This window comes from Semicossyphus pulcher, unplaced genomic scaffold (assembly GCF_022749685.1).
Source record: "Semicossyphus pulcher isolate SPU_LCO1_2020_fin unplaced genomic scaffold, fSemPul1.0.p SCAF_12, whole genome shotgun sequence".
Lineage (NCBI taxonomy): Eukaryota > Metazoa > Chordata > Actinopteri > Labriformes > Labridae > Semicossyphus > Semicossyphus pulcher.
In genome coordinates, this window is record NW_027211626.1 from 24,252,226 (window position 1) to 24,265,969 (window position 13,744).

Consider the following 13,744-nt stretch of genomic DNA (forward strand, 5'->3'; position numbering starts at 1 on the left):
ACATAGCTAACAGTTTTTTGAGAAGAAATAAGTTCTACATTCATAGCTGTTTCGAACAGTAGTTTATTATGGGAGTATCCAGGGACCCCATTTGGTGTACTTGTATGTTAAATCTGTTTATCCATCAACAAGTCTTTCCTCTTTCCCTAACCCTAAGCCAACCTCACCTAACCTAACCTCACCACTATGTCAAACACTATGTGACGGAGCAAGACTGCCCCCTAGATTGAGTGCACAAATTCTGCTTGGAAAACAAAGTTTAGAACAGTATTGGGACCAAAACTAAGCTGAGCTCTACCATTCAGTGCAAATGAGGCTTCAAGTGTCCATGATCAACCTTCAGACCCATACAATTCTTACCAGCTCCAATCTGAAGCTGGGTTTCTGTGCACAATCACTGAACCACGCACCAACCATCTCCTCATTAACCACATCCTGTTCTCCACCCTTGACCGCCGCTCCCATATGGACAACAGTCCTACCCCTACTGGTATTGCTGGGAGCAGCTCATTGTTCATTAGATCAGCCTGAGGCCTGAGGCAGCACGCTGGCCTTCTGACTGCAGCTCAGCTTCTGCTGCACACGAGGCTACCATGCATGGCTTCGAACAGCTACAACGAAGTACACATTTGTACGCACTTGTATTCTAAGTAGTGCAAGAGGGGGCTATGGCAATCATAGGAGTAGCTACAGCACCTCCAGGCCCCTCCTATGTTATTATCAGGTCTTACTCTGAATTATTTCATGCATATCTGCAGAACATGGTCATGAATAAGTACCGGTTACCAAAGCACTTATCATTTAGAGTCATTACAGAACATTACAATCTGAGTGTCACGCAAAATATTTATACATTATTTACGTACACATTATTCAATATGATTCAATATGATTAATAGTTTCTCTCAAATTGATATTTGTAAAAAAATATATTTTGTTCTGCTAGCATGACGATTTTCTTTATTTTAATTTTTTTTTACTTTTACCTGCCATTATAAATTTTAGGTTACAACTCTACTCTATGGAAGAAACAGTTTTTCAGATTGTAACCCAGTTATATTTGAACAACCAGCAGTGGATGTGTAATACAAGTAAGTAGGCTTTTTTGTTCTTGGCCTGCATTTTAATAGCAGTGGACAGATGACTTTCAATATGAGGTACATCAATTAGTGCCTTAAGAGAAGAGAACACCCATTCTTTCTTTTTAGTTGTGTTCACCAACCACTCTTCCACCCAAAATGTGTGTAAGTGAATGTGAGTGCACTACGTTGCAGAAGACTTTTAAAGTCAAATTAATAATTAAAGTCTGGTCTACCACCATAAATAGAGCCTCATTCTGTGGAAAACAAGCAATGAGATGGTAAAACTTCAGCCCTTTTTACCTTGTGATTCAGCCACAGCACAGTAACCAAGCTCCACAGATACGTCGCCTTTGCCATTTTACATTGAAGCAAGCCACGGCGGCATAAAGCCGCCAAAGTGTTTGTTTTTACGTTGCGTTCTATCGTTGCAGAAGTAGAAACTAAATATACCAACATTTATCATTAACAGTTGAATGTATTTCAATAAAGATTAACATATTAAAACTGTACTTCACTATCATACACGCACACTGCTGGTTCTGACAGAGAACATTGAGTCAAATCAATGTTACTGTGCCGACAATTTTAGGTGTTTCAGGCACAACCTAAGAAGTGCAATAATTGCAATATAATCATATACTCAGGCCTATACATATTTCCCTGTATACCCTCTCTTGCAATGTTTCCTTTTTTTGCACTGAGAATTTGCAATGAAGATTGTTTTAAATGGACTGCACTCATGCAGCACTTTTCTAGTCTTCACTCACAGCGCTTTGACACCAGATGTCACATTCACCCTTTCACACACACACACACACACACACACACACACGCACACCTCACTGCAGTTATTACAGGTATGGTTTATTGGGAAACTGCTGCATTATGAGAAGTGTCTAACAAATCGCTTATGTGCCTGTAATTGGATTACAGCAGCACTACTGAGACCTTGCCAACTGCATGTACAAACACAGACTCACGCACACACACACACACTCACACACAGACACACACATGCACGTCAAATATACTGTATATTGGAAAGAGTTAAAAACTTAAAACAACAACCAGTCCAGATGAAGTCCAGTTTTATTCATCTTTGAATGAATCTCAAATCTATCACCAGTTGAGAATGGAGATACTGGACAATTCTGGACAATCTGAATATACGATTGCACATTGCGTCATGAGCTTTTTTTTTTTTTTTTGAAGCTTTTGATCTGTTTAATTATTTCATAAACAAAAATTGATTGTTAAGGGGAAAGTTCTGTGCCCTTTAGTACCATTTAAGTATCGTTGGTTTGATGTACAAACATTAAAAAGTAAAATTCAAGTGGTACTAAAGTGGAATTATTAAACTTTGCAAAAGCTTCTTTGAGTGTGCATTTACTACCCAGGCATGTAAATACATTTAAAGTAGGTTAACTGTGCTAAAATTTATCCAAATGTACTATTCTTTCTTTCATTTGGCACATCTCCTAAAAAGCACTGAAAGAGCAGTGAGTGTGTTTGTGTGTAACACCGGGACCATGAACTGAGTGATAGAGTCACTGACTTCAGCCTCTTAATAGATCAGTCGCAGGCAGCCGTCCCCTGTCCGCCTCTACACTGTGTTTCAATGCAAATGAAGCAGTTTATTGTCCGGAACATGTGATTCTTTTGTCTGGACCAGCTTTGACTGATCACAGCGTGACAGCTTCAATGTGTGTATGCGCTGTGTGAGTGCAGACTTCATCATTCATGGTGAGAGGACCCAACATTTGGCCGGCCCAAACCCTGATGAGCAGCTGAGTCACACACACACACACACACACACACACACACACGCGCGCGCGCACAGAGAGCATCTTCATTCATCATTCTGATGTTAATTGGTACAGGCTTAAACAAACCTCAATTACCACCTCTTAACACACGTGACCTTGTCTGCACTCATGTATCATCTGTTACCACAACAGAGTGCATCTCCACATGGCAGGAGCATTTTCTTTCTGATGTTTTTATATCATCTCACTGAAAGAGTTGTTTGTTGCTTACAGCATTAGGTGAATAGGCTAGCAGAGACCCACAGCGCACACATGATAATCACCAGAACCACAGCGTTCTATTCCATGAGTGTTCAGCCATGTGCTGCTGCTAATAAAACACAGCTCTTCTTGTTGTTTAGATCTGTGGTTCTCAACTGGTGGGTCGGGACCCAAAAGTGGGTCACAGAGCAGTTTTCAGTAGGTCGCAGATGTGTGCTTGAAAAAAAAATGTTGCAAAAAGTCTGCGCTGCGCTTTTATTTTGAAGGACATGGGTTTCCTTTGACATGCGTGCAGTAGAAGTGTAGCTTATTCACACTTCATGGATCCACTGATCCCAGCTAGTTACATTTACATTCTTGAAACTTGCTGAGCCCTGCAGCAGATGCATTTATTATGCACTTTTTAAAGTTTATTTCAGTTAAAAAAAGGCTGCTAATTGAATATTTTAATCTTATGTACTGCCACCCGCTTTTCATTATGTATGTAAAGCTGACATACTCTGATGTTTCGCTCAGTCTCAGGTCCAAACTGCACAATTTTTTAATTAATTAAATACAGTATAAGTCACTGAAAATGTTCAGAAATTTGTGTCACGATTCAGAATAAGGTGGGTCCCGAGGCTTCACCAGTTGAGAACCACTGGTTTAGATGCTTTGTCTTGTAAGACTGTTTTGAAAAGGACAGACCTGTTAAAATGCTTGTTGCTTTGTTTGTCTAACAGTGGTCGGGAAAAAAGTCAGTTTCTTTCCATCTCATCAGAGATTCTGTTTGCGAAATGCATATTTAATTAACAGGATAATCCAAGTGACCTTTACATTGTACTTTTGCATTAACTATTAATTATAAGAGCTATTGTTCAAGTTAAAAACAACCGAATACATAACTCTTCTATAACGGCTACTTGTGTACAAAAGGCAACAAAAATCAGATGTTAAGCAATATATTTGATTATAACAAGATTCTGGTAAACTTTGTTAAGCGGGTTCAATGTCTCGCATGAATTTTGTATAAAGGCACAAAAGGCACAAAATTTTCACAGGTGTTCGGGACCAGTATGGATTAAGATTAGTTTTAATGGTAAAGAGGATAAAAGGGGACTGTACTATAGTGCCTTTCTAGTCTTCAGCCCACTCAACATGTCACATTGATCCTTTCACACACACATTCATACACTAATCACGTGCCATGCAAGATGACTAACATACACCGGTTATGGGGGAGGTCATGCCAGCAATTCAGGGATAAGTGTCTTGCCCAAGGACACTTCGGCATGTAGACTGGAGGAGCTAGAGATCGAACCACCAACCTTCTGATTAGAGAGCGACCCACATTACCTCTGAGCCACAGCTGCCTCAAGAGTCAAGGATTCATATTTTTTGTACTTTTGCCACTTAAATAATTTGGAATATCCTAAATTATTTTATTCTTTTTGCATTGCATTTGATGTGTTTTGTTTTTCTCTGAATATGTCGAAAGGTTTCATGTATCATCTTTTAACAGAGTGAATCCTGAGCTGAGCTTCCATTACATTAAATAGCTGGCGTAAGAATGTTAATGCTTACCCAAAATACCATTTATTTTCCCTCAGAGAAACTAAACACTTGAACTGCTTATGTAGGCTACTCTTTTACTTCCCCCCTCATACTGTAATGTGAGCACAGTTTCACTAGCTGGAGCAATAAAAAGTGCTCTAAATCATTAATGCTTTCAAAATAAAAGTCCAAACCATATACAGGGGGGACTGGGGTGGAGTTCATTGTTTCGTAATGTCATGTTGGCCAAACACCTCTGTAATTCCATGTCATTTTAAAAAATGCCCAGGTGCATGAATCATTTTCTTTAGATCAAAAATGGGCTAAATGACTGTTAGCATATTTCAACTCAGTGTTCTAGTTTTACAACTAGCAGAGCTTTAATTAATGTCCTTCAATCAACTTCTAATCCGTAGTGGACGGAAGCACACTAAGTCACATTTTCATTTGCCAATGTTCTGGAAATTCTGTTCAATTTTGTGTTACATTGGGATGAAACCATGACTATAATGTAATCTCAGTGGTTCTTTATTTATATAAATAAGGGGGATAAGCACTCACAAGTCTAGCATTTGCTTGCGCTATATCTGTGCTTGTCTGGTATCACCCTTAGGGACAGCATGAAATTAAATTTATAGGTAACAAGTGGAGCCCATTCCTATCTTAGTTTGACATATTTTTCAAATAACTTTGGGATAGATGAAAATATGAGAAGTTAATTGTGTGGCGTGTTTATTACCACCTATAAATATTAATTGTGGTGCACTAAAGAGCAGGTCAGACTTTGTTTGAATCTATAATACTATAAAATTGCACCATGACAGAGATCAGGTTCAATGCTTTAAAGGTCAATTATTATGGATTATGTATTGATGGGTTTGAAGAGGTGTGCATGTGTTTGTGAATGAACTACTAACATTTGAACTCAGAGCTCTAATCCAATCAGTGTTTCTACTGTATTTCAGAGAGCAGCCTTCACTGAGACCCTGAAGGCTAGACACAAACACACACACACACACACACACACACACACACATTGATCTTCCTGTACTTGTGAGAACAGTTGGCTTGATGCTTACCTCAGACCTTTACTTACCCCACTATCACAACTTCATGACTAATGCCAGCCCTAACCATAATCAATACACAATTCTAACCTGAACATTAAAATTAAGTCTTAGCCTTTACAACCTTTTGAAGTAATGGAGGCTGGCCAAATGTCCACACACACACACACACACACGCACCATACATGCAACTAATACTATAGTTGATTAAGGCCTGCAGGGCTCGCCCTCCTGCCTGTGTGACATTTATAGCCTTGCTAGAAACAAAGAGTGTACTGACCCCTCTGAGCTGTCAATCAAACAGCAAAGTGAAAAAAGACAAACAGCTTAAGGTCTAAATAATTTATTTTGAAAAGGTATTTGTACTGATGTGTTTTAAGCAGCTGTGTGTTTTTCCCTTAAAAATGAGCCATGCAGCAGAGACCATGTTTCACTTAGGACTGTAGTTAACACCTCTTTGTGTACAAATTTGGACTGACCCCAACTCGAGACTCGTGTCAACTGCACATACTAATTTAAGACATATTAAAGACATAGAGGTAAGTTATATGTAAACCTTTATGTGCTAAAACCATATTATCATTTTGGCACCACATGAACAGCAGCCAACAACAGTTCCTCTGTTTCCTCTGCTCTTGTCATGGCTGCAATCAAGCGTGTTTGCAAGGGACCTGAAATTCCCAAGAAGGAGGAGAAGGAGGCACACGAATCGCAGAATTGCAGACCACCTGCTGCTGTGGACCTGCTCGACTGCAACAACTACTAACATCAGCCTTCCCCATAGGATCATTATTGTTGCTGCTAATGCTAATAGTAGACCTGTTGACTTCAACTGTTACAATTACGATTACCTCAGCCTTTATCATTACTCTGCTTCTCTCGCTAATTTATTTATTTATTTATTTATTTAGCCAATCTTCACCCTAGTCTACCACTATTATTGGCATTGTAACCATAAGTATGTGTCTTTTTGTTTTCTCTCTGCTCTTTTTGTAAAGTGTCTCGAGATAACCCTGGTTATGATTTGGCGCTTTACAAATAAAATTTGATTGATAAATTTGAATCAGGACTGGACCGAGACAACAGGTGTAAAATACTGCATTAAAGGATTGTATTTAGGTAAGGTTGATCGCTAGGTACTGTAACTAATACCATAGATGTGTGGTCAGACACACTGGACACATGGAGACCAAGAATCCACATCATTTGGTATTTACTGTAGTACAGCAGAGGGTTGAGGCTGACACCAATTGATGCTATAGTTTATGCAGACAAACAATTGTTTTTAGTAGCTCAGGGTTTATCTTCAATAAGGACTTACAACTGAAACAATCCTCTCTTTGGAAATAAACCATTCATCCAGACTTGCTCTTCACAACACAGGGATTAGGGGGAGAGCGGCAACAGGAAAAGTGTCCGACTTGCTATTCACAATAAAAATGAATAGTGCAAACCTGGTTTTATCAAGGTTAAATAGCCTGGACATTGAACGTCCTGCCTTGAGCCTACGTCCATGTATTATGAGCTGTGAGAGAATTTACATGCTATCGTCCTGATTGATTATGTTCCTTCCTCAGCAGAAGTGTTGCCTGTGACTGATGTCTCCAGACTCAAGTGCAGGTTAAAGAGGTCCTGGAGTACTTCACTCTGCTGACTAGCCTGTGAGCTCTAGAAGAGAGCATCATCTTCCTGCTTTACCGTGCCTCTGCTCACCTGTATGGGCTGGTAGCGCTTTGTGAGTTTTGTTCAGTGATTTCCATTGCATTCAACATCATCTGACTTGCCATGCTATGAAACAAACTGACAGTGAAATATAGTAGACACTCCCTGGATGTCATGGAACGTTCGACCCTTCCTGTTCAACCTAATCTCAAACCCCAAATACTACTCCAAGTCCTGCCAAGACGTTCTCCATTGATGCCACATTCGAGCTGAGTACACATAATTCACACAACCAGCTGTCATTTTAGATGTTTGTTAACCTGCCAATCTCATGTCAGCTTTCATCAGGTCTTCCTGTTCTGTGTGGGCGAGGAAGCTTGTCTTACTTTGAAGCATCTAGATAGATGATAGATGAATGCCCTTTCTTTCTAACTCTCTGTACTGCGGGAATAATGACATGCTATATCACTACACTGCAAGGCCTGGGAGCCTCCTGATTAAAACACACCCACACCCTCACACACACAGACACACACACACACACACTCACACACACACATACTTACAGGCTGTCTCCCAGCATAACAAATGGGAACATTTCATGGTGGTGACAGCCAGCAGCGTGTGTGTCTGTCTGAGCATTATGGCTGTTACGATAATAATGAGAACAAATGAGAGCCATCCATTTCCTTTCTGGCAGCTGATTGGTCCTGATGGCCAACATGGCGCCGGGTAATCCATCTTAGGGCCCCTCCCCGTAATGACCGGCTGGCGACCCGCTGGGAGAGCATCATCCAATGGAACAGTAGCACTGAGGCTGAGAGTGGGGGGAGGATGGCATGGAATAAATGAAAAACAATACTCAAACATAGTAATGACATTAGCTCTTTATAGCATTATCACTAATACTAATACTACAACTTCTACTTCTGCCAGTAACGTTATTCATCTTCCTTCTGCTGATGCTTCTACCACCATGACCACTTCTGCATAAATTTCCACTATTTTTACTCATGCTATCAACCACACGTTTTTTAGCCATGAACCTGATAAGAGTCCTGTAATATTTGGTATCAGCCTTACGTCAAGTCAAGTTTTTGTACAACTTATTTACACAGCAGAAAAGATAGATCTGGTTTACACCATGACAATGCATTAAAATATGCTGGGTCCAGATCATTAAATCCACCACTGCTACAGATACTTTTATAGTAATGTAAGTATTGTGTGTCAGATACTTGGTGCTATTATTACTACTGCTTTGACAACAAATTCTACTACTAAAACTATGACCAATGATGCACCTACTGTTGGTTTTGTTGCAAATTTCCATAATTCTATTTAACAACTACTATTAATATTTTGTGCTTTAATTTAATTCTACTTTTATGTTTTCTATAAACAAGTTTTGACTGCTGGTACACCGCACATCACTGCTGCTGCTGCTGTTGCTTAGACCCTTTCTATAGCACAGGTCTTATTCTACAGTGTGATGGATGTGTGGATATTCTCCACAGGCCCATCAGTGTTCAGCCAGGTCAGTTGTCTTTATCAAGCTCTTTTATTTCACAGAGGACACAGCCTATAACATGACCACAAGAGGGCCTCCTCGATTCAATCTAGCAAAGTTGACAGTTGTCATACTGTGTGTGTGTGTGTGTGTGCGTGTGTGTGTGTGTGTGTGTGTGTTTGTTGAAAATAAGGAGTCATCAAAATAGAGAATTCCAAATGATTGGTAAAACTATTATACTCTAACTTAAGAATGTTCCTGTGATAATAAGTCAACATTTTGACGCAAGACACTTGATTTACTTTTCAGCATTCTCATTGATCTCATCCAACAACAGTTTCAAAAAATGTATGCAGAAAATTCCCCTACATTTACAGCTTATAGCGTTAGCAGCCCATGCTACATTGCGCCATATAACCAAGCCAACCGTGGTTTTGCATAAAATAATAGAAAGGCACTTGAGGCCTTTAAATTAGGAGGCTTATATACTGTGTAAGGTTAAACAATTTTGTACTTTGACAAGACATAGATGTGTGTTAAAGTTGTTCAGTATTGTATTACAGTCAGGATGTTTGGCTGACATCTGGTGTAAATGGCTCATTTCTCATTTCATCAAAATGTGGACTACTCACTCGTTTGTAACTTTGGCATTTGTGTCACTAGTTGCACGCTAATTATTTTGCAGAACAACCGCACCACATGAGAGAATATGAGATTTCCTTGATGGACGCTACATCCTGAGTAAAACAAATTAGCTTCCCCCCAAAACACAACCCCAACATAAATGAGTAGCATTCAGTTGGATGAATGTGCTGCTCCTGGCCTCTACCTCTAGATGGAGATGTGAAACTCTGTTTAATGGTGAAGACCTGGTTATACAGTCTCTTGCTGAACAAGGACCACAGTTACAGCTGGACATAACTGTCCAGAGTTCTGTTAGAACTGGGCCATGACAGTAGATCTGAAGAAAAACTAAAGTCATGGTATGAGATATACCTTTGACCAAACCATAACAGCATCAGTGAGTTTCAACATGGCAGACAAAAGAAGCTACACAATCTTTTCAATGAAATTAAGAAAAAAATGTCTACTCTCAAAATTCCAATTAAAACCAGGCTTAAATATTTAATGGTGTCACCCAGCCCTATATGCTCATTGCTCTATAGTGCAATGCGGCAACACTTTTGGTATAGTACCCTTGAAACCTGTACCTAACCTGTACAGCTACAGGCTACTCCTAAATGTGGCCAGGGTTATTAGCTAATGAAAATATACACACCCATTGTATTTGACGCGACAGTAAGCAAAAGAACAGGAGGACTCAATGTTTGGTGTTTTTTCTTCATGTTGCTGGTTTATTGCAACAGGGGGACAAACTTTAATCATAAAAGACAGCAGTCAGCAAGGGAAGATACTGTCGAAAGATCAAGAGAGTTTGGGGAATGCTTCTAAAGAGCTCAGACAAGAAGCACACCTGAAAATGATGTAACTGGTGTGAAATTGTTTTGTTAAACAGAAAGATGCCTTATGGGTTACATAAATTCTCCTTCATGAACCAAATGGAAAGAACCATTTTACCTTATTGGATACTACTTCTCAGGCTTAAGCTATGCAAATCCTCACACATGAGGATCAAATGTGCAACTTCATGTGGCTTTAGATCCCTGTAGTTATACCATATGACAAATCAAGGCAGATATTCTGTATAAACATTATGTTAGACTCAGGTCAGGTTCGACAAGAGTTGAGAATGATTCTTGTCGAAACCATGCATATTTGGAAAATATTTGGAGGCCGTACAGCTCCTGTAAATGTTTTTGCTTAATGTATTGTATTCTGTACATCAGAGACATCACAGAGGTGGTATGTCCGTCAAAGTGTTACTGTCTGCCTACAGTGCACAGCAGTAAAAAACATTAATTGGTTTGAAAAGAAATGTGATCTATTTCCATGAGTTCTGGTCTGAGTTTTATCACTTCCTCGTGACAAGAACTAATATATACATCTAACTGATTAAGAACAAGTTGGACTGAATGATGTTGGTGAGATGGATACAGTTTACTCATGTAGACTTAATGAGAGGCACACTGATTTCAATTGAATCTGTCCGCCTACCAATGGTTAACCTGGTTAGACTCACGGGAATGTTGAATGAATAGAGGACAAGTAAGGTCGCTCCACTCACATGTGATCTGAGGATTCTGTGGACTGGAAGAGATGTCCGACATCAGCTATGTTTAAAATTAGTACCATTACTTTTCCACACTGGCAATCACACACTTTCAGACAGACTGTAAGAACTGATATCTTTCGGATGAGAAACAAATAAACGGGTATGATTCACAATCCACTGGTTAAAAAGCAGACCAAAATAACACGCCTGGTTGCAGATGAGAACCTTTGCTGCATGTCGGGCCCTTCTTTTTTCTCACCATACTTGCTGTCTGGAACTATACTGGCAACTGCCCAATAAAGGCAGAAGTATTAGGGGCTGTGGGTGGTTGTGGCTCAGAGGTAGAGCGAGTCGCCCACCAATCGGAGGGTTGGTGGTTCAATCCCCAACACCTCCAGTCTATAGCTGAAGTATCCTTAGGCAAGATACAGAAACCTGAATTGCTCCCAGTGGTATAGCCAACAGTGTGTGAATGATTAGCTGATGAGTGACCTTGGCACTACACTAATGGGTGAATTTGTGTGTGAAAGGGTGAATGTGTTATGTAGTGAAAAAAGTGCCCTGAGTGGTCAGAAGACTAAAAAAGTGATATATATGTTTTCAAACAGAGAGAACATGTTCTCTTTACTTTTGTCTTCTTTCTTTAGTGATAGGTTACTGAGTGTGTACTTTGATAAGAATGTATCCCAGTGTTCAATCTCTTTAAACCTGATTGTTTGGTCAACCCAAAACTAACACGACTAAATTGGGACAGCCAAGTTTCATGGAGAGTGTTGACCAAAATACTTCACTCACAGGAAGATTTACTGTATGAAAGTCCACACTTCCGCTTGGATTAATATACTTAGTGATTAGAGAATGCTCTTTTCTCCGAAAGCGCTGCAGCAGGATCAGACTGCAATCAGACCTTGCTTCTCTGAAGATTTTAAAGTTAGATGTGTGTTGTGTTTTTCTGGCTGTTAATAGATATCACCATGTTACATTAACTCATAGTGGATTTAAACAGTTGTGGACAGTTGCAATGAATATATAGATCTCAATACTTGTCTTCACAGTGAATGAAAAATGGCTGCAACTCTGCAGAGCGTGGTGTCTGTGACATTAAATTGTGATTAGAGTGTCAGAGTGCTAGCTTAAGCGCTAACGAGTTCAACAGTCTCGTGGCCTCTTGGCCCTGCTTCTCATCCCAAAACTCTGGCAGGTTTGGACAAACACTTATTTTGTTCTCTAATTCCCATTAACGCACAGCACCTCCCAGAACCATCTTCTTTAACTTAACTGCTTACCTCTACGACGAAAAAGATTAGGAATTGTTGGGAAATGTTGTTGGTTTATGCAAACAAGCTTAATCCTCCATCTTTCACTCAGTGCTTTTACGGACTAAGCACATGCATGACTCTGAACATGAACGCGAGTGTCAAAGTCCTGCTTCTTACTGCTTATACTACTACGACGTAAAAGATTAGAAATTAGCAGGAAATGTTTTGGTGTTCCTGTTGGTCACATGGGCTTTTGTTCACCACTCGTGCCCACTCGTGACTTACAGTATTGAAGTTCTCAAGCCAGCTGGTGGAATTCACAAATGTTTCGTTTTTTAGTGAAAGCCTGAATTGATTAATTGAAGGCTAATAAAGAGAAAGTATGAGCCAAAGGGCAGGATTTTCAGAACAAAGGCAGCCTTTCATCCAGCAGCAGCAGAGGTAAAGTCAAAGGATTAAGAAGTGTGTAATGCTGAGTGATTGTTCCCAAAAGTTCAGGAACAGTAAACACTGCTCTGCTTCTGTCAACTGAAAAAATTCTGAGCACATGATCATGATTACATTTCTGAGCGTCTGTGAGCTCGACTGAGATCTCTGTGTGCACTGTTAGAAGACGCTTTGTGATCTTTTACTCCAGAAAAAAAAGGAAAAGACTTCGGTCAAATATTTCAAAGATCATTAATTACATATAATATTTATATCACAGTTAACTAGTTTTTAACCGTTCTGGTGTGTTTTAGATTTATAGATTTATATTTTTTCAAAGCAACCTTTTGTTTCCATTCATCTGTGTTTTACACGATTGTCTCACTCACCCCTGATCTCAACTGTTCTTATCTTCTTTCTGTCTAATTCCCCCGTTCCCCCTCTCATTCCCCCATTTCTCTACCTCTGCATCTTTGCCTCTCTTCTCCTTTCTTGTCCTCCTCTCCTCAACTTTTTGGGTTTGTTTTAACTTCTCACCTCTTACCGAATTTATTTTCATTATTTTGTTTTCTTTCCGTCTCTCTACCTGTCCTCCTCTATCTTTCTTCAACTTACATTTCTTTTCACCCCTAATCCTAAACTTGCCTTATCTTGCCTCTCCTCTAATTCTGTGTCCTCCCATCCTTCTCGTTCCTTTCTCTCAAATTCTCTCTGCATCTTTTGTCCCCTTCTCCTCTCTTTACGTTTTCTCCTCTCCTCCCCTCTGGTCTCCTCCTCTCCTCTGGTTTCCTCCCTCCTCCATCTTTTTCTTTGGAAATTCACTTAGAGTTAATTGCTTCCAGCAGGCTTTTCTCTCACTCCCTCACGCTGCTCTCTGTCATGTGATGACACAGTGTGGGCTTGTTATCAGGAGCTTGTGGACTGCTTGCTGGACAAGAGGCCTGACACGCTGCACATGAGCTGACCCGTCTACTGCAACCTGCAGTTCCCTGGATCCTGTGCGAC